At 45.0% G+C, this 24,236-nt stretch overlaps 1 protein-coding gene across 1 annotated transcript in view; it reads left to right on the forward strand.

Moving 5' to 3' along the window:
- Positions 1-24,236, forward strand: part of LOC142301871 (pyroglutamylated RF-amide peptide receptor-like) — a 238,610-nt gene that overhangs the window by 18,283 nt on the left and 196,091 nt on the right. The gene's annotated exons all lie outside the window — the stretch shown is intronic.

Raw genomic sequence — 24,236 nt, forward strand, 5'->3', positions numbered from 1 at the left:
TTTATTGAGAAGCACTTGTAGATGTATACACAATACTGTTTACTTCTAATACTTGGAACGATTCTCCATCATCAGGATTTCAGTCCCCAAACTATATGCACATTTAGCTTTTTCAAAGACAGGTCCAACAATAGCTTTACATAGCCAGTCCATTCCTCCATTGCTGAGAAATCAGTGTTTGAAATGATATCCAAAAAATAAGGCTGAAGAGCTATGGCAGATCTAAAGCCTCTGTCACTCCAGCTCTATTCCCAGTTGTGTGACTTCGGGCAAAGGAGTCGTCAGTCAGTGGATTGACAGATGCTTCAGATCTACAAATAGCTCTTCAGTCTTCAGTCTCATTTGCAAATCCTGATTTCTCGGTACTGGAGGAATGTACTGGCCATGTAACGTATTGCCGGTCTTGTCTTTGAAAGCGCTACATGCACATATAAATAGTTTGGGTTGTGAAATCCTGATGACCGATTCCCATTAACATTTTGAAATTGGAAATCATAGAACAAGTAATGTAATTATTATTATTATTATTATTATTATTATTATTATTATGTGTTTGTTATGTGTCTATCACTATTACTTACAGTGAGTATTAGTCAGGACTTGAGCACTGGGCTCTCAGCCCTTCATAGTACAGGCCAGGTTTGCCTTCCCTTAGGGTAATGATCAATTTTCTAACTCAGGTCTTTATCTAAATGTCCGGGCCAATGGCGGACCACAGCTCCCCACATTCTCTAGCTACACCCCTTTTTCTATGTTCTTGAACATTTCTCTTTTTGACATTTATTCTATTGTACCTGAGCCCCAGGAACCTGATACAGACATTTTTTAGCCTAGAAGCTGGAGATTCATCAGAAAATGTCCATCAAATCTTTCACTAAGACTGAATGAGACGATCACAGCGCATTCAAGTGCTTTGGGGCTTGAAAATCTCATTTGCTATTTGACCTCTTACATTATTCATTTTTCAGTTGTATACAAAGGTTCAAGTGTTTTTCAGGAAGTTACAAGATGCAAACCTGTAGAAGCAGGCACTTGAAGGTCATAGAGAAGAAGTTTGGGGTTATCAATTCATTATAATAAACTACCACTTGTACCTGCACATGTAACACTATACCTCCCATCATCCATCCATCCATCCATCCATCCATCCTGCTATCTATCTATCTATCTATCTATCTATCTATCCATCTATCTATCTATTGTCTATCTATCCATCTATCTATCTTGCTATCTATCTATCTATCCATCTATCTATCTATCTATCTATCTATCTATCTATCCATCTATCTATCTATTGTCTATCTATCCATCTATCTATCTTGCTATCTATCTATCTATCCATCTATCTATCTATGTATCTATCTATCTATCTATCTATCGTCTATCTATCCATCTATCTATCTATCTATCTATCTATCTATCTATCTATCTATCTATGCAGCACTTTAAATTGTCAGGTGAAAACAGATATGGACTTTATTCCCAATAAAGTGATATTAGGAATGCGGTCTTCCTATATATTTGGATTCACAGAGCCAGGATCCTGACGCTTGCACCTTCCTTTTGGATTTCATACTACCAACCTATTTTTTTGATCCATCCATCTATCCATCCATCTCTTTCTTTGCTGAATAAACTGCATATTTAGTTGCAGTCTTGGTAGTTGGCTTCCAGTAGTGCTGTCTGGAAGCATTGCTTTACCTGGTAGCGGGAATGTTTGGCTATTTGGTTATCATTTGCAGTGGGGGCAGACTTCTCCATAGACCCTGATGCTGAAGTGATGATGTTGATGTATTTCACCAGCATGCTGTGAGAAGATACTGGTAGGAGCAGTCAGAAGAAGATAAAAGGGAGAAGATTAACACCAATTGAGGACAGTGCAAATGATGCTGATTGGAGCTCCAATTGGCTTGTTAAATGGTTAGAGATGGTTCACCCCTTTTCATCCCTGGCCACATCGATATTATATTGAGAAACAAGGTTTCTCTCAAATATCTTATGTTGCTAATAGTGCCTCAGGGCGGCACTATTGCGGTACGCTTACCCCCTTCGCGTGACCCCTGGGCTCCATGACCGCTGATGTCCAGTGATGTCAAATCAACTTCCTGTTGACCTGACATCACGGTGGCCGGCCCTAGTCTCCGTGAGTGACTGGGCTGTGAGCAGAGATTCACCGCTCGTCACAGCCCAGCATTGCTCTTGCTTGCAGCTCTCTGCAGTGAAGAAGAGAGTAGGGAGATTCTGGGCTGTGACGCTGGGCTGTGACGAGTGGTGAAACACTGTCCACAGCCCAGTTACTCAGGAAGACTGCGGCCTGCCTCAGTTGACGTGACATCACCGAACATCAGAGGTCACGGAACCCAAGGGTCACGTGAAGAGGGGAAGAGCGGACCACAATAGCACTATTGGCAACACAAGGTATTTGAGAGAAACCTTGTTTCTCAACATAATATCGATGTAGCTACCGTAGTAATGAAAAGGAGTGAAACACCTCTATAAGTCTGAGGCTTAGTCTACCTGGTAGATTGTGGTGAACTTATAAAACAGTGGAATTGGCCATGACTCTAGACAATAGGGCCTGAGTAATGAGGAATAGGGCTATGGAACATAGGACCTGGCTTAAGAGAATCATGGCTTTAGACAAAAGGGCCAGAGTATGGAACAACAAGTGTGGACATATCACCTGTGTGGCCAGTTCAGTATCTCATGGGCCAAGAGGGTAAAGGGCCCATCTTAGCTGTGCATCACTGCTTGGCATTCAGAAGCTGGGCAGTACAGATGAGCAAAGAAAAGATTATTATGTTGTGCAGGGCTTAGCTGTACAACTGGGCATGGTATAAATGGGGAGTGGGTTGTGCTAAGTCGGGGAGCGCTCCGAGTCCTAACTAAAAGAAATGTGTCACCTGCAAAAGGACGTGCGAGGGATGTGTGTCGCCCTGGACAAGCCAGGGGACACAGGTAACAACAGACAGACACCCCCACCCCCAGCAGTTCACAGCAGACATCCCCAAAGTGACCTGCTTTCTGCCTCGGGCTCAGACTGACACACCGGGTGGGCGGAGTCAGGAGATGGAGACGCCCACCCATGGGTTTGGCTGGCCTGAGGCAGGAAACAAGCGGAGTCAAGTCCTAGGAGAGGAAGAGAGAAGGTCTGCAGAGAGGCAGACATAGCCAGGGGCCTAGGTTGGAGCCTAGGGCCTCGTATAGAGAGTCCGGCAGACGGTAGTGGCCGTCTGCAGGGAGCCGGGGAGACAGCTGGTGGAACCGTAGGTAGCCGGGGCTGGGCGGTGGCCCACCGGTACTGAACAGGGGAGCCAGCTGGAAGCCGGAACGCAGGAGGAGGGTGCACTGAGGCGAAAGAAAGGACTTATCCCACTAAACTGGGTCAGGGGAGAAACAACAACAGCAACCGTCTGAGGGACCCGTCCAACCAGCCGTTTGTTTACCGAGAACTGTGTCGTGTTTACCGGCTGAGTGAGTACCTCCGTACCGTGCGGCACAGCGCTGCCCCTGCATCTCCACAGGCCCCCTAGCCCGCATGTCCACCATCCCAACTCCATCACTGGGCCCCGGGATCACCAACCCCTACCCACGGAGGGGCAACACAACAACTGGCTGCTCCATACCATCACTCCCGGGATCCCCAGCCAGAGCAGCGGTGGTGTACACTCGGTCACCACAACCGTGGGTGGCGTCACGGACAGTGAACAGTCCCCACACCCAGGCCCCCTTTCACTCATCGGCGAGGAGCGCCGCTGGAGTCCCCGGGATCCGGCCCATCGCTCGAGCCACCGAGCAGCGGCGGGCCACGGCGGGCCGCGGCAGCCGCGGCAGCCGGACCCGAGCAGTGGGAGAGCGCGGCGTCCCCTCTTACGCCCGCGACAGATGCTTGTGATGAGTGATGTGTGCAGTGTCCAGTGAATGACATAAAATGTGTTTGTGACTGGCATGAATGTGGCATGTTTAGTGTGTGACTGTCATGTATGGAAAATGGAGGAATCTGGCACGCAATCAGAAGATGAAAGTAAGACTTTATTAAGGATAAGGTGATGTCTGTGTCTATAACGTTTCAGTTACTGACTTTTTTCAAACGTACACATAGGAGGAGAGGAGGGCCACGTGGAGTGATATGCTGCAGCGCTATTAGAATTGCGACCTGCGTAGCTGTGTTGTTCAGCGCTCACACGCAAGACTATTGCTCCACAAAAAGGATAATGAAGCGTTTTTAAAGTTTCCTTAACAACACTTAGATACGCCCGTGAAATACTGGTCCGATCAGATCAAAATTGAACTCCATAATGCCATAATACACACCATGTTTGAAGGCCAAAAGGCACTGCATAGATATCGCCACAAAAACACCATACCAACAGTGAATTTTAGAGGTGGGAAAATCATGCTGTGAGGCTGTTTTTCATCATACAGCACTGGGAAACTTCATGTAACTAAAGGAAGGATCAATGAACAAAGGTAGCAACATTCATGATAAAAATCTGCTGCCATCTACCAGGATGATGAAAGATGATGAAGATGAAATGAGATGAAACAAGATGAAACGAGACAAGATTCCAAAACACACAGCCAAGGAAACTCTCAATTGGTTTCAGAGAAAGAAAATAAAGATGGTAGAATGGCTAAGCCGATCACTGAGCTGAATCCAATAGAAATTTATACAAGGAACTAAAGCTCTGAGTTCATAGAAGGAGCTCACAGAACCTTCAGGATTTTATGTGTTTGTGTCACGTTGGTGTATGGATGCAACAGGGGCTCCTAGGCTGACCCTAAAGACCCTGTCACACACAGAGATAAATCTGTGGCAGATCTGTGGTTGCAGTGAAATTGTGGACAATCAGTGCCAGGTTTGTGGCCGTGAACAAATAGAACAATATGTCCATGATTTCACTGCAACCACAGATTTGCCAAAGATTTATCTCTGTGTGTGATGGGGCCTTAAGACTGGGGCCCCTACGCTGTCCCCTATCTCAAAGATAGACTTGATGGTAGCCAGGTTTAAATCTCCAACATGACCCTGTCTCCTATCCAAGCCCTGATACTACCCCCCCCTTTCGCCACACTTAGGGAGCGGGCAGGAAAACCAGTAACTAAAGCTCCACAAATAAACACAGACAAGGGTAAATGAAAACTTGTGTAGACTGTAGTCAAACACAAAGGAGGGACAGTATGTGCACTGGGAAGTAAGGCAAAAGGGGTAAGAAATAAAGACACAACTGGAGAACTCACACACCACGCTGAACCGCAACTTGGAGATCACCATACAATGGATAACAAGAGGAACCAGGAAGCAAGAAGCTATATCCGGCACTGAGCCCCAGAGTGCAGAAGCTTATAAAGGCTGGAGATGGTGATCAGCAGCCTGAGCTCCCAGCAGCTGATCACAGACCAGCAGAAATAAACTCCCGCTGTACCAGAGAGCAATGAAGCCAGATGACGCCCATGACAGGCTGTGCAACTAAAGAATCCCAGGCAGTTTGTTGGACTCTGCAGTGTGAACAGAGTCCATGACACCCAGCGAGTGCAACACAGAACACTGCACAGCAGTTTATGTGGACGTATGGGCCAAAATCACACCTGAGCAATGCATGCGACTAGTTTCTCCACACAGTAGGCATCTTGAAGTTGTCATCACTAACAAAGGTTTGTGCACAAAATATTAAATACATTTCAGTAAGCGTGTTCAATACTTTTTTCCCTGTGTCATTTCTTTTTATTACACATCACTAAATTTACCGACATTTTATGTTTGATATCTTTACCTGTGTAAATTGGATGGGTTGTTACTGACATCTGGTGAGAAGTATGTCAATGACTCCTTTAAAAATATTTTTACTTATAAAATTGGTGACGTGTTCAATACCCATTTCAAATATGGTATTTAGTTATCTTCTGTTTAAAGGGAAATTTTTGCTAACACATCTGAGTGTAGCATAATGTAGGGGCAGGGACCCTGATTCCAGTGATGCGTCACTTGTCACTTATTTTACTGGTTGCTGCAGTGCTGATTAAAAACTGATTTATCTACATTGTTAGAAAGGATTGTCATCTCAGGGACTTTGTGCATCTACGTTGCCTCCCGTTTCTAAACGAGGCTGCATACATTTTTATATGGGGGTCGAATTGTTGATCACCCAGTGGGCATCATCTCCAAAGCAAAGCTATTACATGGGTGATGATGGTCTGACCTGAAGTGTGTAATCAAAGGAATTATTATGCAAGTAGAAAAGTGTTGTATTACTTATTACCTCCAAGATTTGAGATATTCTACTATATATCATATGTTGCCTATCCTATAACTTGTAAACATGTTCTTTATTCGAATAAAATCTGATTTACACAAAAACTGATTTATTTGCTGCAGTTCTACCAGTTTTTTGAATACTAAATTCTGTATAGCCCCGCCCACACCACTGATTGGCAGCTTTCTGTATACACTTTGCCAATCAGTAGTGGGGGCGTGGTTGGACTACTAGTCCTGTAGTGATAATCTGCTGCAGCTAAAATAGTGACTTCATATAAATTACACTAAGCAGCCCAGTTTGTGACACATCACTGGAATTAGGATCTCTGCCCCCACATTATGCTTCTCTCAGATTAGGTACCAAAAACTTGGTACCTTTAAGAGGAACCACACAAGAATACTCATTATGTGATAAGGACTTCAGTACGTGTATACAGTATATGTTTTATGAAGTGGTCACTATGCAAAATGAGGTATTAGCGTCTGCAAAATGCATTGACTGGTACGCAACATGAGAAGTGAACATAAACTTGCAAATGTCTTTTACAATGTGGATATAATTACTTTAGTGGAGTTTACTTTCTAGCAGAGCTCCCTCTTCACATTTACTGCATCAAAAGCCACAAAGATGAATGTAGATCAGTCGGATCATGTAAATTATTCGAGACCACAGACACTCGTCGCTGTGTGACACTCCAGATAATCAGACTTGACAATCCATGTAAATCTGTTATTAAAAATACCCTTTTTATTCAAATTTTCAACTATTTAAATATTCACAGATAAGAACTTAAAATGCATTTTTCTTTCCTTTTACATATATTGTATAAACGTATTGAAGGCTCACTTACTTACTTTCCCAACTTGTCTGGGAGTTTCTGCAAGTGTGAACGATCATCTAAACGTCTGTCAGAGCCAGCAGACGGACTGCAGGTAGTCTATAATAATAATAAAGTTTTATTTCTATAGCGCCAACATATTCCGCAGCGCAGCGCTACACTAGAGGGAGCTGCTAAATTTATACTTTTATCACTAGTGATCTATTAATGCTATGGAGTTAATGCTTCTATGGGGCAATAAACCATTTTTTACATTTTAAGCCCAGTCTCCACCCTCAATTCTGTGACTGACAGATCCTCACTGTTCCTCCTACCTGTGGCTGCTGAGATCTCATACTGCTCAGTACAACCTGCAGCTGTCAGTCAGGCTGGGCTGGTGAAGCTTCAATACACTTGGACTCATGAGCTCTGTCTCACTCACTGAAATAAAAACAAATACAAACTTTAATATCTGGATTACATAGTCATCCTGACAAGAATTGTCAAAAATAAGTACACCAGTCACAACAGGTCTAAGAGATCTTTTTTACATGTATGCAGATTGTCTTGTGAAATCTAGTGTCCGATCTGCTTTAAGAGGGTGATTACCCATGATGTGTTAAATGTTGGAGAAACAGGTCCCCCGTGGCCTCTCCATGCCCATTCCCCTTTTATTGATATTTTATTTACTAGTACATGCCCTTATTGACTGAGTGCTGAACCCGCTGTTTACCACTCCCCCAGACTGACAGGTCTCTCCTTGTGTGAATGTACAGGGATAGACTTGCTATTCCAGGGGAGCTGTTGGGGAGTAAGCTGCCATGGACCCGCCGGTACGACTAGTCACTCAGCAACTTTTTTGCCCCGGTGCAAAATTTGGAACTGACCCTCACCCTCTCCCCGCATGTTGGGCACTTGTAGCATTTTAAATTCTATAAAAACATAATTGTTACCCCCCTGTCCCCCGTCACTGTGTTCTAATGTCACCCATCCTGTACTAATGTCCCCTATCCTGGGCCCCTTCCTGCTAAATATGCTTCTCATCCTGATAAATATGTCTCCCATCTGGGTGTATATGTCCCCAATCCTCAGCCCCTTCTGGGTAAATACTGTATATGTCGCCTATCTTGGTTTAAACAGTCATGGCAAAAAATATTGGTACCCTTGAAATAGTTCCAGAAAATTATAGCAATTACATACGCTTTGTTATACACATGTTTATTGCCTTTGTGTATATTGGAACAACACAAAAAAACTGAGAGAAAAGGCAAATTGGACATAATTTTACACAAAACTGCAAAATTGGGCAGGAGAAAATTGTTGGCACCCTCAACTTAATATTTGGTTGTGTGGCGCCCCTGAGGCTCTAGTCGCCACAGAGGTACTGCACCTCTGTCAGAGTTGTGGTATCCCATTCCCAGGTAAGGAGGAGGTCACAGGTCACAGAGTGTGTCTGTGCACACTAACACAGACACACTCTGTATTTAGCAACACTCCATTAGACCAGGGTTTTGCCAGACAGCTGGGAGGTAGCATTTAGTTAGTGGGAGCATGTGTAGAACGTAAGTTAGTCAGGAAGTAGGTGCAGAGGAGAACGGACCTGTGGTCTGGAACTGAAGAAGCTCGACCCAGGATCAGGAAAGAAGAGGTCCTGGAGCCCACAGGAAGTGCACCATACACCCATAACCTCGATCCACAGCCGGTATATCGCAGTGGAGGGACTTGGCCGCAAAGGGGATCGGCTGCTCAACTAGTGGAGAACTACAAGGCTCAGCTAGTAAACCGGAGGCTGAGGTTACTGCAAGTATCAAAGCGACATCCAGTGAAAAGGTGACCACATTGGGTCAAGGGATAGAGCTTCAAGCCACCCGACAGGGTCCGCGGACACCGGCTCGGGGCTCTGTGTGTGTAGGCGAGGGGCAGGCGGGAGAGGCCAGCACAGGAAGACGACCAGGGAAGGAACACAGAAGGGTGTACCGGGTTGTGCCTCCGAATTATCCAGGGATTGGTTGGGGCCCATCACAGTAGGACTCAGCCCTGTCACCGTGACATCCTCTAAGCAGAAACAGAGCCGGCCCGGTAACGAGTGTCCCCAGGCCCCGGTGGGGCGTGTCACTTGCACGCCGTTTGAAATAAACAATTGCACTTAATTGCTTTATAAAGCCATCAACAAGCTTCTTACTTCTCCCAACTGGAATCTTGGACTCTTCATTTGCAAACTGCTCCAGGTCTCTCATATTGAGGCGCCCTCTCCCAACAGCAATTTTAAGATCTCTCCACAGGTGTTCAATGCATTGGATTTAGATCTGGAATCATTGCTGGTGCACTTTTCGTGTACGTGTGTTATCTGTCCATGTCTTTCTACTTGTTTTAGTTCACACAACTACACCCTTTTTTCCCAAACCAAAATACACAGAAAAATGAAAAACAGTTTTCTATTATTCAATCTTGGGTTCTCTGTTGTAGAATTTGTCTTGTGTAATAGTCAGATTGAAAAACTGCGGCACCTGTCTGGACTATCAAATCTTTAAATGAACAGAATAAGGCAATGCTGACCCGAGTATCAATGTCATCCATCCCTCCAGCCTGATTAGTGCACAGAGGATGAGCACAGATCTTCACAGAGTAAAAAACACGAAAACAAATTACTAACAGTGGGCCTGACTTCTCAATATAAATATGACCTTCATCCTGGGACCCTTCCCAATAAATATGTCCTCAATCCTTGAATATGTGTCCCTATCTTGAGCCCCTTAATGGTAAATATGTCCCCCATCCTAGTAAATATGTCCCCCATCCTGGGCCCATTCCTGGTAAATATGTCCCCCATCCTGAGCCCCTTCCTGGTATATATCTCCCCTACCATGGTATATATATTCTCCACCCTGAAAAATATGTCCCCTATCATGTGTCCCTTCCTGGTAAATATGCTCCCATCCTGAGCCACTTCCTGGTATATATCTCCTCTACCCTGGTATATATGTTCTCCACCCTAGTATATATCTCCCATCCTGAGCCAATTCCTGGTTTATATCTCACCTATCCTGGTATATAATAATAATAATAATAATAATTTTATTCATTTATATAGCGCCATTAATTCCATAGCACTTTACATACATTGGCAACACTGTCCCCATTGGGGCTCACAATCTAGAGTCCCTATCTGTATGTCTTTAGAATGTGGGAGGAAACCGGAGTACCCGGAGGAAACCCACGCAAACACGGGGAGAACATACAAACTCCTTGCAGTTGGTGCCCTTGGTGGGATTTGAACCCAGGACCCCAGCGCTGCAAGACTGCAGTGCTAACCACTGAGCCACCGTGCCGCCCTGGTATATATGTCCCTCATCCTGATATGTATGTCCCTCATCATGGGCTCCTAACTGGTAAATATGCACCTATTCTGGTATATGTGTCTCCCATCCTGGGCCCCTTCATTATAAATATATCCCCCATCCTGGGCCCCAAACTGGTAAATATGGCACCCCATCCTGGTAAATATGTCTGCATCTTGGGACCCTTTCTAGTATATATCTTCCCCATCCTGGTATATATGTACCCATCCTGCATCACTTCCTGGTATATGTTCCCCATCCTAGTATATCTGTCCCTATCCTGGGCCCCTCCCGATAAAGATGTCCCTCATCCTGGGCCCCTTCCTGGTACATATGTTCATTGTCTTGGTATATATGTCCCCATTCTGAACCCTTTCCTGGTAGATATTTTCTCCGTTCTGCCTCTAACACATTAAAAAAAAAACATTCTGCATACCTTCCCTGGCTTCCACTTAGTGCAGCGTCCTCCTCTGTAGCCGGTGTAGAGGCCAGCAGCTGACAACGGCGTGCCTGCTATGGCGACGCATGCCATGTCTGCATGCGGAAGTCAGCTGCCAACCTCTGTTTGGGTGGCAGCATGCATTGCAGTGCAGCGACCGAATGGGTATCTGCTCAGCAATATGTTTTAGCTGGATGTGCGTCCTCGTACACATATCCAGCTGAATTAGGTATTGGGGTTGGTTGGTCCCCTCCACCACCCCAGCTCAGTCGTGGTCGCAGAGGTCATTACGCCCCTGCTTTTCTCTGAAATAACCTCAGTGTTTACTAGTGAAACATGCCTTGCTGAAATCATGCAGCCGATGTTGGATACATGCATATTGATTGACAGCATGAATCAGCCGTCAAGTTCCCTTTAATATTCTTTACTTTACAGGACACATTTTTAGGACACATTTTCTTTGTTCTTGCGCCACAACTATGAGTGGTTTTAAGCACATCGACATGACAGATGTTCTATGTATCTCTCAGCTGTATAATTTCCTGTGTTATATTATAGCGCCTAGAAAAATGTTTCATCCCATTGAACTTGTTCTCTCTTCATTGTGTAGCACTGATGAGCAAAGATGCTGCGGCGTCAATGAAATGAAGAAAACAAAATAATACATTAATTAGTTACTGAATATGTTACAAATGAATGTATGTTATAAATAGAGGTGATTTCCCCAGGAGAAGGAAGAAAGGGAAGAAGATTTAGCCCTATCTGAGTTTAGTCATTGAGGTATAGGACAATGGTGTGAATGTATCAGGAATAAAGACTCTCACCTGGCCAAGTTGTGTAAATCAGCGCACAACTCCATATAGTTTTTAGGAAGAATAAATGGTTTGTCCAGGTGCAGCTCCCCTGACGTTTCACCCAAGAGCTTCGGCAGGAGAGCAGTGAATGGAATCAGGTGATGCCGCGTTCCTGTGTAGTGGAAAATGGGTAGAAAATGGATATGAAACCCCTGTAAGATAATGGCAGCTTAAAACTCAACGCATTTCAGTTGCAAACAACTGTAATCAGATACTTAATGAGATCTGTCTGGAGCCAAAACGCGTTGTATTTTAACAAGGCTGCTTTTATTCTATGGTGGGTTAATATCCATTTTCCATATAGTGTGGTTTCATTCACTCTTTACAAATAGATGTATGACTATTCACTCTGAATACAGTAACATACTGAGTACTATAAAATAGGTCAGTTGGCTTTAGATGTAATTAGTCAAATGGTGACTGTGTGCATGACATACTGAATCAACCTAGTAAAATGTTTTATGGTCAAATGAGTGTCATGAGACCAATATTGAGCTTACGGGCACCATAAAATGCTACAATTAGTGCAAAAAAAGAGATATAGTAGATTATACTATGCCCTCAAACCTCCTGGAGGTACTCCTGCTTCAGTACGGGAGAGAACTGCAAATTGTGTTACTTTCAGGCATGGAAAAAGACTCGACTCCAGTTGAATCCCTGAGTCTTTAAGTCGTTGTCAAAGTATCGATGAAACTGAAAATTTTCATTGGACTTGGAAAACAAAATGTTTATTTAAAGTCTTTCTGCAATTTAATAGGGCTTGAGATTTATTGTAGTGAAGACTTGGAAAAACTATAGTATCCGTATAAGTAAAGGTGATAGACAATAATGTCCATCTATAAAGAAGGATGGTATCACATATTCACAGTGCAAATGCAGCTATTACACATAAGCTCTCTGTCTGAAATATGGAGGGGGCCGTTATAAGACCGAAAAGTTGAGTTCTGACCCCTATAAAGAGATATAGTGCAGGTTGGCAGAGGGCTACCTTCGTGATAAGAGTTTTTTCTGGTTTGTTTTTCTTATATTGCATGGATGTCCAATAGGGATGATCGAATATCACTTTGTAAATATTCGGCAAATAGGTCGCCGTTATGCGAATATTCGATGCGCAATGTAAGTCTATGGAAAGCCCGAATAGTTGCTTTTCGGCAACTATTCGGGTTTCTCATAGACTTACATTGCGCATCGAATATTCGCAAATAGTCGCATAGCGGCGACCTATTCGTCGAATATGGGCGTTAGCCGAATATTTGAGGTATTCGATCATCTCTAATGTCTAACACTGTATTTCAGAGCAGGGAGGGTACATTATACCCCAGTGGATCCTCTTTGGTGATGTTATCATCTCGCCGGTCACCCATTCCTATTGCCACCTCTGTGGAATAATACCAATGTCCTCACTCGTTGCACAGGTGAGTTTGTTTGGTATTCACCCTGTTGACATTTCTTAAAACCCCCACCTCTTCTTCTCAGCCTGGTCTATTGGGAGGTAAGTAAGTTTTGTGGCATCCCTTCTTTTAATTTTTTACTGGGAGGAGGGTCTGCATGGGCTTCATTCTTCCTTCCTGGTCAAATTCTTTTTTTTCCACTTGACTGTGCAATCGTACTGCTTTTCTTATGCTGTTAGTGCTCTCTTACATCTATTACCCTAGGGGTATTGCTCCTTTTTGTGTTATTAGGGTGATTTGCAGAGTCTTCTACCTCTTTTCCTGGTCCATGTCTCTTTTCCTTTCTCACCAGATTGCAGATTGTTAAAATTTTGCTGCTTTTCTAGTGCTCGTATAGCTCTTTTGGGGTATGTTTTATCCTTTGTCTTCACTGCATTGACAATCTTCACGCACCTTCCTGTGGCCTACATACTAGACCTGCCCCACTAGCGGTAGGCTCTAACTCCCTGACTTTTTTTTTCCCTTTCTAAGGCTATGTGCGCACGTTGCGCAAATACATGCAGTTACACTGCACTTTGTAGCGCAGCGTAACTGCATGCATCCTGCGTCCCCTGCACAGTCTATGGAGATTGTGCAGGGGCCGTGCGCACGTGGCGCTTTAGTGCGCAGCGCTTCGGCTACTGCCGAAGCGCTGCGTAAAAAGAAGTGACATGTCACTTCTTTCCTGCGCTTTGCCGGCAGCTCCTGCTCTGTCTATGGCAGGAGCTGCAGGCAGAGCGCATGGAATCGGCGCTCACTACGGACATTTTCTGCAGCGATTAGAAGCGCACATGTGCTCTTCAGATCGCTGCAGAAATTTCTGCAGTGAACTGTACGCAACGTGCGCACATAGCCTAACTCAGGAATCTTGAAAGGCTACAGAAAACTAGAGTTTTTAATGGAATGAATAAGCTAAAAAAGTTTTAAAACACTTTTTTAGTTTATTAGTGCAATTAAAAAATGTACAGTTTACATTGGAATCCTAGTTCCTAGGCAGTGTCCACCTCCACTCTAGTTTTCTTTGGCCACTCAAGCTTTGGATCACCTTCTGAATCCTGGGTACATGGGTAGATGAGGAATACAGCAGTTCAGAGCAAAAGCATCACACCTGCTGAGAGGTGTAGTTCACAGTCGTGCATTCCCAGAGTTGGGCCTAATCTTTACCCAACCAAGCAAGGTTAGTACTGCAAAAGCACTTTTTTCCCCATTCCTCCTGAGGTAATTCCACTAGTGAGATCACCTTGTTTGCTTCCCTGCCTCAGGAGACTGTTGCTGCCTGTTATGCTAGACATGCCCTCTTCCTCCAGTTTACCTTGGTAAGTTGATTCTCCTCTATCATCTTGGATTTTTTTCTAGGTAATGGCTTTTCCTGCCCACTTAAAGCACACCAATCACTAGGATTTTCCTATATAACCTAAAGCCAGTGCTATACTGGCACTATCAGGCTGATTCTATACATACCTTCAGTTGTCAGCTAGGATGTATAGATTTTGAAACACAAGCAATAAAGGTTGCAAAATGAGAAGCTTTTTGAATGCCAGCAGTTGCCGATCAGCTAATAGCTGGGTTGGTTTTCACAGTGATTCACGCCCCCCTGCCTGTCCATCCTCCCCCTATCTGTAATTTATGCTAATTCCATTATAGAATCGTTTTACTAAGTAACTAGAAGGACCTATGCTGATGTCATACCCATGTGACCAGAAGAGGCAGGGCCTCAGGCAACATAGCTGATACCAGTTAGCAACGTTATTTTTCTGTTAGCTGGGGCCCAACCCCTTTGGTCACATGGATATGACATCAGCAAAAGTCCTTCAAGCCACTTAGTAAAAGATTTCTATAATAGAATTAGCGTACATAACAGATAGGGGGAGGATGGACAGTCAGAAATCACTATGAAAACCCCCCCCAGTTATCAGCTGATTGTCACCTGCTGCCATTTAAAAAGTTGCTCATTTTACTTGCTTGTGTTTCAAAACCTATACATCCTAGCTGACATCTAAAGGTATGTATAGAATCAGCCTGATAGTGCCAGTATAGCACTGGCTTTAGGCTATATAGGAAAATCCTTCTTTCCTCAACTCTCTTCTTTCCATTCAGTCTCCTCTGGGGCCTTATATGTATGTTTTTGATTTGGGCTACCATTTTGTAAGCCTTCAAGTCAAAAGAACTCCTCATTCTACAAGAGCAGTTTGTGTCACCAAGGTGGTCAGGGAACAGGTGTCCATTTCCTATTCTCCCAAGTAAAGCCTGAGCCTTTGCCAAAAATAACAGGTCAACATTTGTATGAACAGTGGATTCCCTTGGTTAAGGTTATACGGCTTCATATTCCAGCCACTATTGTTTCTTGCTCTCCTACTGATTTTGGTACAAAAATGACATACCTGGTGTCTGAGGAAACGGCATAGCCCACCTGGCCGAGGCAACAATTTTTTTTATTACTGGTATCAGTTTCCTAGCAGCAGAGACTGTACTCATGGTGCTCACTCCCCAATGTATTCAACAAGAAAGCGATTTTACAATAAGTACAAAACTATAATCTCCAATTACATAGAATTAACTGGAGAAACTCCTCCATTTATCATAAAGTGTAATTTAATAAGTGGCTAATTCAGTTCTGAAGCACAACAGTCGTGGACAGCAGCAGCACAGCTCTGCGGAGAAAAAGTTACTGTAATTGTCAGGAAATTGAATTAAACACCACGGACTTTGATGTGGATCTCCAGGCAGTGCTAGCCACAATAAAAATAACCAGAAAAAGATGTGACTCTTATGAACCAGATAACAATCAATTCAGAGAAAAAAATAATTGATCAACAGATCAAACTCCAGTGCCTGAAACGCGTCAAGGGCAATTTTATGTCCAACAATGAATGAGATGATACAATAGAGAAAACTTTTCATTATTTGAAGATAACAGTGCAGTTCCAAAGCAGTAAGAAGCCCGATGCTACAGTAATTATGAGGTCTGTGAAAAGCTGCATTTACCATCAGTGCTATACTTTATTGTGACATAACTGCAGAAAAAAACGTGGACCGCACATCCAAAACTTATATAATCTACTGCGGCTAAGCAAAAATATATACAAAATGGAACATGAGTTTTATCCTGATCAGAATGTATGAAACCCTCTACCACATTAAGTTTTACCTCTTTGTTGGACTGCTAGCCTAAAAGGTGCATGGCCGTTCAGTAACCAGCCCAGAAGCAATGTTGCATCACCCGGATGAGTAACCCAGGTGCCCCACAGCACCCATGCTGCAAAGCAGAGCCCCAACTGCTAAGGTTGCAGCTTATGTGTCGCTCCCATGCCAGCAGTCTGCTGCTGCTCGGCTCCGGGCCTTCTGGTGGGTGGCTCGAGGGTCTCCGGACCCGGGGGATCCCGCGGACACTCCGAATGAATAGGATTGGGGGGTGGTGGATGTAGGACGGATATGTACGGGCTGGGCCGTACTAGGTTCGTGACGCCACCCACGGTATGTGGTGAGTTTGGACACCACCGCTGCAGTTACGGGGCACCCGGGGGAGATGATGTGCAGCAAGTTGTTAACCCCTCCGTGGGCAGGGATGGTGGCCTCGGGCCCCGTTGGGGATTTGTTGGTGCAGGGAGGTGGGCGACTGCAGGGTACTGGTGTACTCACTATTGAAGGAAACACACAAGTCTCTGGTAAACCAAGGTGATGGTGGTCGGTGCCCTCAGCCGGCTGCGTTCTGGTCCCCCACCCAGCTGTGGTCTCTGTCTTTCTCCTGCACTTTTTAGAATGATGGACTGCCTGTGCTTGCAATTTCAGGAGTCCGCTCCCGGCTGGTTGTCGCCTAAGGAGCCCTTGCCCGCAGACACTGGCCCATGGGATCTCTGAGCCTTGGCGGTGGCCTTTTATCCCCCTCGGTGGGCTGTCGTCTTCAGTTGGGACTTTGGGTGGGACAGGACCTCTAGTCCTGGCCTCAATCAGTTAATTAGCTGGTTCCAGTCGCTTCTGGTCCCGGCTTCAGGGTCCGAGTACCCCCCTGTGTGCTCCGGTTTCCGAGTTGGTTCCCCGGGTCGGTACCGGCGGGCTACAACCCTGTCCCGGTCCACCTCGGTTCCACCGAGCTGTCTACCCGTCTCCTGCAGACGGTTTGCCTCCTAGCCAGTGGCACCAGGGCTCCTACCCTGGCGCCGTTCAATTTGGGATATTCGCCTCTGCTGGAGCTGCACACAGCTCCAGCCCACACTCCTCTCCAACTTGAACTCTCAGACTACACTCCTCAACTGAACTGTTTACTTTTCCCGCCCGGGCTATCTGGACTCCTTGGTGGGCGTTTTCCAACCACCTGGTTCTGCCCCCTGGTGTGTCCATCTAGCCCTGAGGGGGGTGACTAGAGTTTTGAAGGTCGGCTGATGTCACCTGAAAGGGAAGGTGTTGTGTAGGGGCCTATTTGTGACTACCTGGCCCGGCCAGGGCGTCACACTTACCCTTTGACTCCAGCAACACAGGTGAATGTTAAAGGGGTTGTCCATATTCACAAAAAGTTGAACCTTAAACTCTGTAAAATAACTAAAATAACAAACTCAAAAGGTTTTCTCCCTCTGTGAGTCCAGTTCTACTCCTTTCCAATGCTCCTGACTCTTTGTTTTGCCTGCAGTGTCGGCGTCACGTCAACAGCACACATCTCCACTGAAGTCAATCATTGAGCTCAGCTCAAACACTGAGGGTACAGCAGCGGATAGCTACCACTGGACCCAGAGAGGCTGAGTACCTGTGAGTCTGTTATTTTACAGAGTTTGGGGCCCACTTTTCTGAATGTGGAAAAACCCTTTAACTCTTCTCTAGAGGTGGACCTAGGGGTTTCGTACAAGATAAGGAGGTGGTTTGTAGGAGTTTGTCAACTCAAACCAGGTAACAGATACATAGTGAGTCTTTGGTAAAGTCTTTTCAATTATTTTAGGTTACGTCTTTTTGCTTTTCTATCTGGTCCTGTCATGAGTGTGGAATGGCCTGATGTGATCTCAGGGTGATTTGGGACCAGAAGGTCACAGCGCATTGTGGATCACTATATATTTGGCCCATATTGTCGGTTGAGACATTGTCAGCGTATGTCTGACAACTACTTCTCTTTCCATTGATCTACCTTTCCTTATGTATCTGTTATGTCTACCTGACCACTCCATGAATCCCCCTTCTCACTTTTCTTTATGATCCCTTGTTATCTCTGCCTATGCTATCCTACATCTGGGCTCAGCTTTGATTTAAGTTATCAGTAAGAGTACCAGCCCCTCCCTTCTGTAATCCACCTGAGTGCTTTTCTAACACGATATATTTGGCCCATATTGACAGCTGAGACATTGTCGGCATATGGATCCCAAAGTGTGGCTCTATAAGTGTGCTAGAATGAGTTAGGCCAGAATCGGACCAGAAGGTAACTAGATATGTACCGCCCCGTGCTCGGCAGCCGAGCCATGCTCGGATCTGGCCCTTCTGTGGGTGGCTCGAGGGTCTCTGGACCCGGGGGCCTCACGGTCAATTCAAATGCAAAGGGGTTGTGATGGGATGGTGGGTGTAGGACGGATATGTACGGGCTGGGCCGTACTGAGTTTGTGACGCCACCCACAGTGTGTGGTGATATTGGACACCACCGCTGCAGTTACGGGGCACCCGGGGGAGATGTTGTGCAGCAAGTTGTTAACCCCTCCGTGGGCAGGGATGGTGGCCCTGGGACCCGTTGGGGTGTGGCAGTGCAGGGAGATGGGCAACCGGAGGGTGCTGTTGTACTCACTATTAGTAAACACACGAGTCTCTGGTAAACCAAGGTGATGGTGGTCGGTGCCCGCAGCCGGCTGCGTTCGGGTTCCCCCACCCAGCTGGTGGTCTCTGTCTTTCTCCTGCACCTGTGTAAGATGGTGGACTGCCTGTGCTTGCAACTTCAGGAGTCCGCTCCCGGCTTCTGGTCGCCTAAGAAGCCTTTTGCCCGCAGACGCTGGCCCGTGGGATCTCTGAGCCATGGCGGTGGCCTTTTATCCCCCTCGGTGAGCAGTTGCCATCAGTCGGGACTTTGGGTGGGAAGGACCTCTAGTCCTGACCGCAATCAGTTAATTATCTAGCCCCCAGTCGCTTCTGGACCTAGCTTTAGGGTCTGAGTACCCCCCTTTGTGCTCCGGTTTCCGAGTTGGTTCCCCGGGTCGGTACCGGAGGGCCACTACCCTGTCCCGGTCCACCTCGGTTCCAGCGAGCCGTCTTCCCGGCTCCTGCAGACGGAGACTGCCGTCTGCCTCCTAGCCAAAGGCTCCAGGGCTCTTACCCTGGCACCTGTTCAATTTGGGTTCTCTCCTCTGCTGGAGCTGCACACAGCTCCAGCCCACACACCTCTCCAACTTGAACTCTCACTTGATTGCCTCTGACTGAACTTGTTTCCCGCCCCAGGCTGTCTGAACTCCTTGACGGGCGTCTTCCAACCGCCTGGTTCCGCCCCCTGGTGTGTCCATCAATCCCTGAGGGGGGTGACTAGGGTTTAAATGTTTGGCTGTGTGTTACCTGTGAGGGAAGGTGTAATGCGGGGCCCTATTTGTGACTACCTGGCCCGGCCAGGGCGTTACAGATACATAGTCACTTTAAACAATGTTTGTGTTTCTATTCACTTTCACCCCTATAATACTTCACTTTCTACTTACCCCTCTGATCCCTAAACCCTGTAATGAACTGGTCATCTCTCCCTCCATCCTTCCCACCCATCTCACCCTCTCCTCAGATCTGTTTCTCCACATAACAACCTATGTCTCCAGACTGCCATCTCATGGCCTCTCCTGCTCTCACCTACTAACACTCTCCCTGCTTCTCTTAATTTGTGGAGATATTTCTTCAAATTTTGGTCCTCCTCATCACATCCCCAAGGTCACTTCTAACTGCCATCCACGATCTGTGATTAATTTTTGCAAACTTTCTAACCTGATACCCATTCACCCAGCCCCCGCTCCTCCAGTCCCCCTAACAAAAGCTCTATGGAACGCTCACTCTGTTTGCAATAAACTTTCCTACATCCATGATCTTTTCAGTTCTAATAAACTTTACCTTTCTGGGCATCACAGAAACCTGGCTCACCCCCTCTGACACAGCCACTTCTGCTGCACAAGCATCGTGGAGGAGTTGTTTTTCTCCTGTCAGAAAAATGCTCCTTCACCCCAATTCCACTGCCAGCCTCCATTACTCTTATTTCTTTTGAAGTGCAATCCGTCTGCATCTATTCCTCCTCCAACCTCCAACTGGCTGTCATGTACCATCTCCTGTGCCAGCCACCACCTTTCTCGACCACTTCACCACCTGGCTACTTCATTTCCTTTCCACCGACATCCCCACCATCATCATGGGCAACTTTAACATCCTCATTGACACCTCCCACTCATCTGTCTCTAAACTTCTAACACTCAGTTCCTCCTTCCGCCTCAACCCAATGGTCCTCCTCCGCAACTCACAAAGATGGCTACACGCTGGACCTCATCTTCACTCTCCTCTGTTCCATATCCGACCTCTCAAGCTCACCACTCCCTCTGTCTGAAAACAACCTACTAACATTTTCCCTCTCTTCTCCAAACACACAACCATCCTCCACAAACTTTCATACCCACACAGAAATCTCTAACACCTTGATTTACATTCACTTTCTCAGTCCCTTCTCCCTCTTGCAGGCATTGCTTGTTTACACGATGCAGATGCTGCAGCCACTTTATATAACACCACAATCTCTGCAGCTCATGAATCAACCGCCCCCCTCACTCATAGTAGAACCCACACAATCATCAGGCAACCTTGGCACACTAGCCAAACTAAAGAACTGAGATGGGCTTCCAGAATTGCTGACCGCAAATGGAAAAGGTCTCATTCCAGTGAGCACTTCATTGCATACAGTCTCTCACCACTTTCAAGTCAGCACTCACTGCTGCAAAACAAACCTACTTCTCATCCCTCATATCCTCTCTATCTCACAACCCTAAACAGCTATTCAACACTTTCAACTCTCTCCTCCGTCCCCCGGCACCAACTCCCTCTCCTCTCATCTCAGCTGATGACTTTGCCTCTTTCTTCAAGCAGAGGATTGACAACATCAGAGCAAGCTTTAGACCACAATCCCCACAGCCCCTCCTCATAATTACTGAGCCCTCTTCTTCCAAATCCAGCTTCTCCACCATTACAGAAGATCATATTTCCACTCTACTCTCAAGATCATATCTCACCACCTGTCCACTTGACCCACTCCCATCCCACCTCATTTCCAATTTCACCACAGTCTTCATCCCAACCCTAACCCATCTCTTCAACCTATCACTAACAACCGGTGTATTCCCTTCATTCGTTAAACATGCCTCCATCAGACCCATCCTCACAAAACCTTCCCTTGACTCTTCCTCTGTGTTAAACTATCACTTCATATCACTTCTCCCCTATGCCTCAAAATTACTGGAACAACATGTCAATCTTGAATTATCCTCATACCTTTCTTCCTGCTCCCTTTTTGACCGTCTACTATCTGGCTTCCAACCGCATCATTCCACTGAAACTGCCCTAACTAAAGTCACTAAGGACCTACAGTACATCTCTAATTGGAGGTACAATGGGTACCGAAAGTATTCAGACCATTTTAAATTTTTCACTCTTTGTTTCATTGCAGCCATTTGGTAAATTCAAAAAGTTAATTTTTTTCTCATTATTGTACACTCTGCACCCCATCTTGCCAGAAAAAAACAGAAATGTAGAAATTTTTGCAAATTTACTAAACAAGAAAAACTGAAATATCACATGGTCATAAGTATTCAGACAGATCGTTTGCGCAGTATTGAGTAGAAGCCTCCTTTTGAGCTTGTACAGCCATGAGTCTTCTTGGGAATGTTGCAACAAGTTTTTCACACCTGGATTTGGGGATCCTCTGCCATTTTACCTTGCAAATCCTCTCTAGTTCTGTCAGGTTGGATGGTGAACATTGGGGGGCAGCCATTTTCAGGTTTCTCCAGAGATGCTCAATTGAGTTTAGGTCAGGGCTCTGGTGGGCCAGTCAAGAAGGGTCACAGAGTTGTTCTGAAGCCACTCCTTTGTTATTTTAGCTGTGTGCTTAGGGTCACTAGCTTGTTGGAAGGTGAACCTTCGGCCAAGTCTGAGGTCCAGAGCACTCTGAAAGAGGTTTTCTTCCAGGATATCTATGTATTTGGTTGCATCCATCTTTCCAGATCTAGGAAGAGTTCTGGTGGTCCCAAATGTCTTCCATTTAAGGATTATAGAGTCCACTGTGCTCTATTGGAGCCTTGAGTACTGCAGAAATTATTTTGTAACCTTGCCCAAATCTGTGCCTTGCCACAATTCTGTCTCTGAGCTCCTTGGGCAGTTCCTTTGACCTCATGATTCTCATTTGGTATGACATGCACTGTGAGGTCTTATATAGACAGGTGTGTGCCTTTCCAAATAAAGTACTATCAGTTTAATAAAACACAGCTGGACTCCAATGAAGGAGTAGAACCATCTCAAGGAGGATCACAAGGAAATGGACAGCATGTGACTTAAATATGAGTGTCTGAGCAAAGGGTCTGAATACATATGAACATGTGATATTTCAGTTTTTCTTCTTTAATAAATTTGCAAAAATTTCTACATTCTGGTTTTCTGTCAAGATGGGGAGCAGAGTGTACATTAATGAGAAAAAGAAATGAACATTTTTGAATTTATCAAATGGCTGCAATGAAACAAAGAGTGAAAAATTTAAAGGGGTCTGAATACTTTCCGTACCCACTGTATGCGCTATTATTATTATTATTATTATTATTATTATTATTATTAATATTTTTACACCTAATACATATTGGGTTAGGATCTTGGAGATGTAGATAACACTTTAATGCTACCATCTGGACATTTGATTGTCTTCCCATATACAGATACATTGGAGGTTACGTCACTTACGTTAACTGTGTTACATCCGTTATATGGATGTACAATTTTATTTTTTGTCAATGCAGAGAACGTACTCCTTTGCATAAACAGATTATTTTTTTTGCCTACTTGGGGATGCACCCAAAAAACATTTTAATAAATACCATTTAGATTCACAGGAACTTCCATTTCATGTTACATCCGTTACACAGTGTTTACTCTTAAATATTTCAGTTAGGCAGCTTTCACACTGCGTTTTTACCTACGTTCAGTGGTCCCGTCGAAGCTTCCGTTCCAATCCCCCGCATAACAGGTTTTGGATGCATGCGCCGATGGGGACATTGACTATAATGGAACAGACGGAGTCACCGTGTGCTCTGTCTTGAATCATTTTCAGGCATATAGGCTTTCTGCAGGCGGACACCCAGACGTAGTAGACTGAATCTGGGTGTCCGCCTGCAGAAAGCCTATACGCCCGAAAATGGTCCAAGACAGCATACGCTGACTCCGTCTGCTCCATTATAGTCAATTGCCCCATCGGCGCATGCATCCAAAACCCGTTTTGAGGGGGGTATCGGATAGAAGCTGCGACGGGAACAGTGAACGTAGGTGAAAGCGCAGTGTGAAGGGGCCCTTACTCAAAAAATATAAATTGATATCCTTCCAAATAAACATTACCCACGTCAACTGTATACTGCAATACATTTGTAAGTTTCAGCTGCCCCATGCAAACAAGATATTCAATCTTCTGACATTGAAAGTGTCAATGTTACATTGTTACCCTGTAACTCACCTGTAGATACACAGGTAATACCTGCGAGTGTTATGTATCTTGTGCATAATTATGTAAAATCTAGCAGCTTTGTAATGCACTACTTACCTACTGTAGTTGTTGAATGGTCAGTCACTGATGATCCTTAGGTCCTTATAATGCCTGAAAGTGTAGGAAATAACAGTAAAAGTCCTATTCTACTGAATATCCAGAAAAATAAATCATGAAACATTATCATCCATCATTGTATATCATGTCCATTAACTAATAACTACCTAAATGTGAGGCCCCCAAGTGGTCTTGTCTTCTAGTCATTATAACACAGTGGCTTCAGTATATATTCTGCACATATAATAGGATAATTATCGCATCTATACGAAAGCATGTTAACGTCAGAAGATTTGCTATGAAATTCATATACTTTTTTGTTTCCAATAGATC

The sequence above is a fragment of the Anomaloglossus baeobatrachus genome, chromosome 4 (assembly GCF_048569485.1).
Source record: "Anomaloglossus baeobatrachus isolate aAnoBae1 chromosome 4, aAnoBae1.hap1, whole genome shotgun sequence".
NCBI classification, from domain to species: domain Eukaryota; kingdom Metazoa; phylum Chordata; class Amphibia; order Anura; family Aromobatidae; genus Anomaloglossus; species Anomaloglossus baeobatrachus.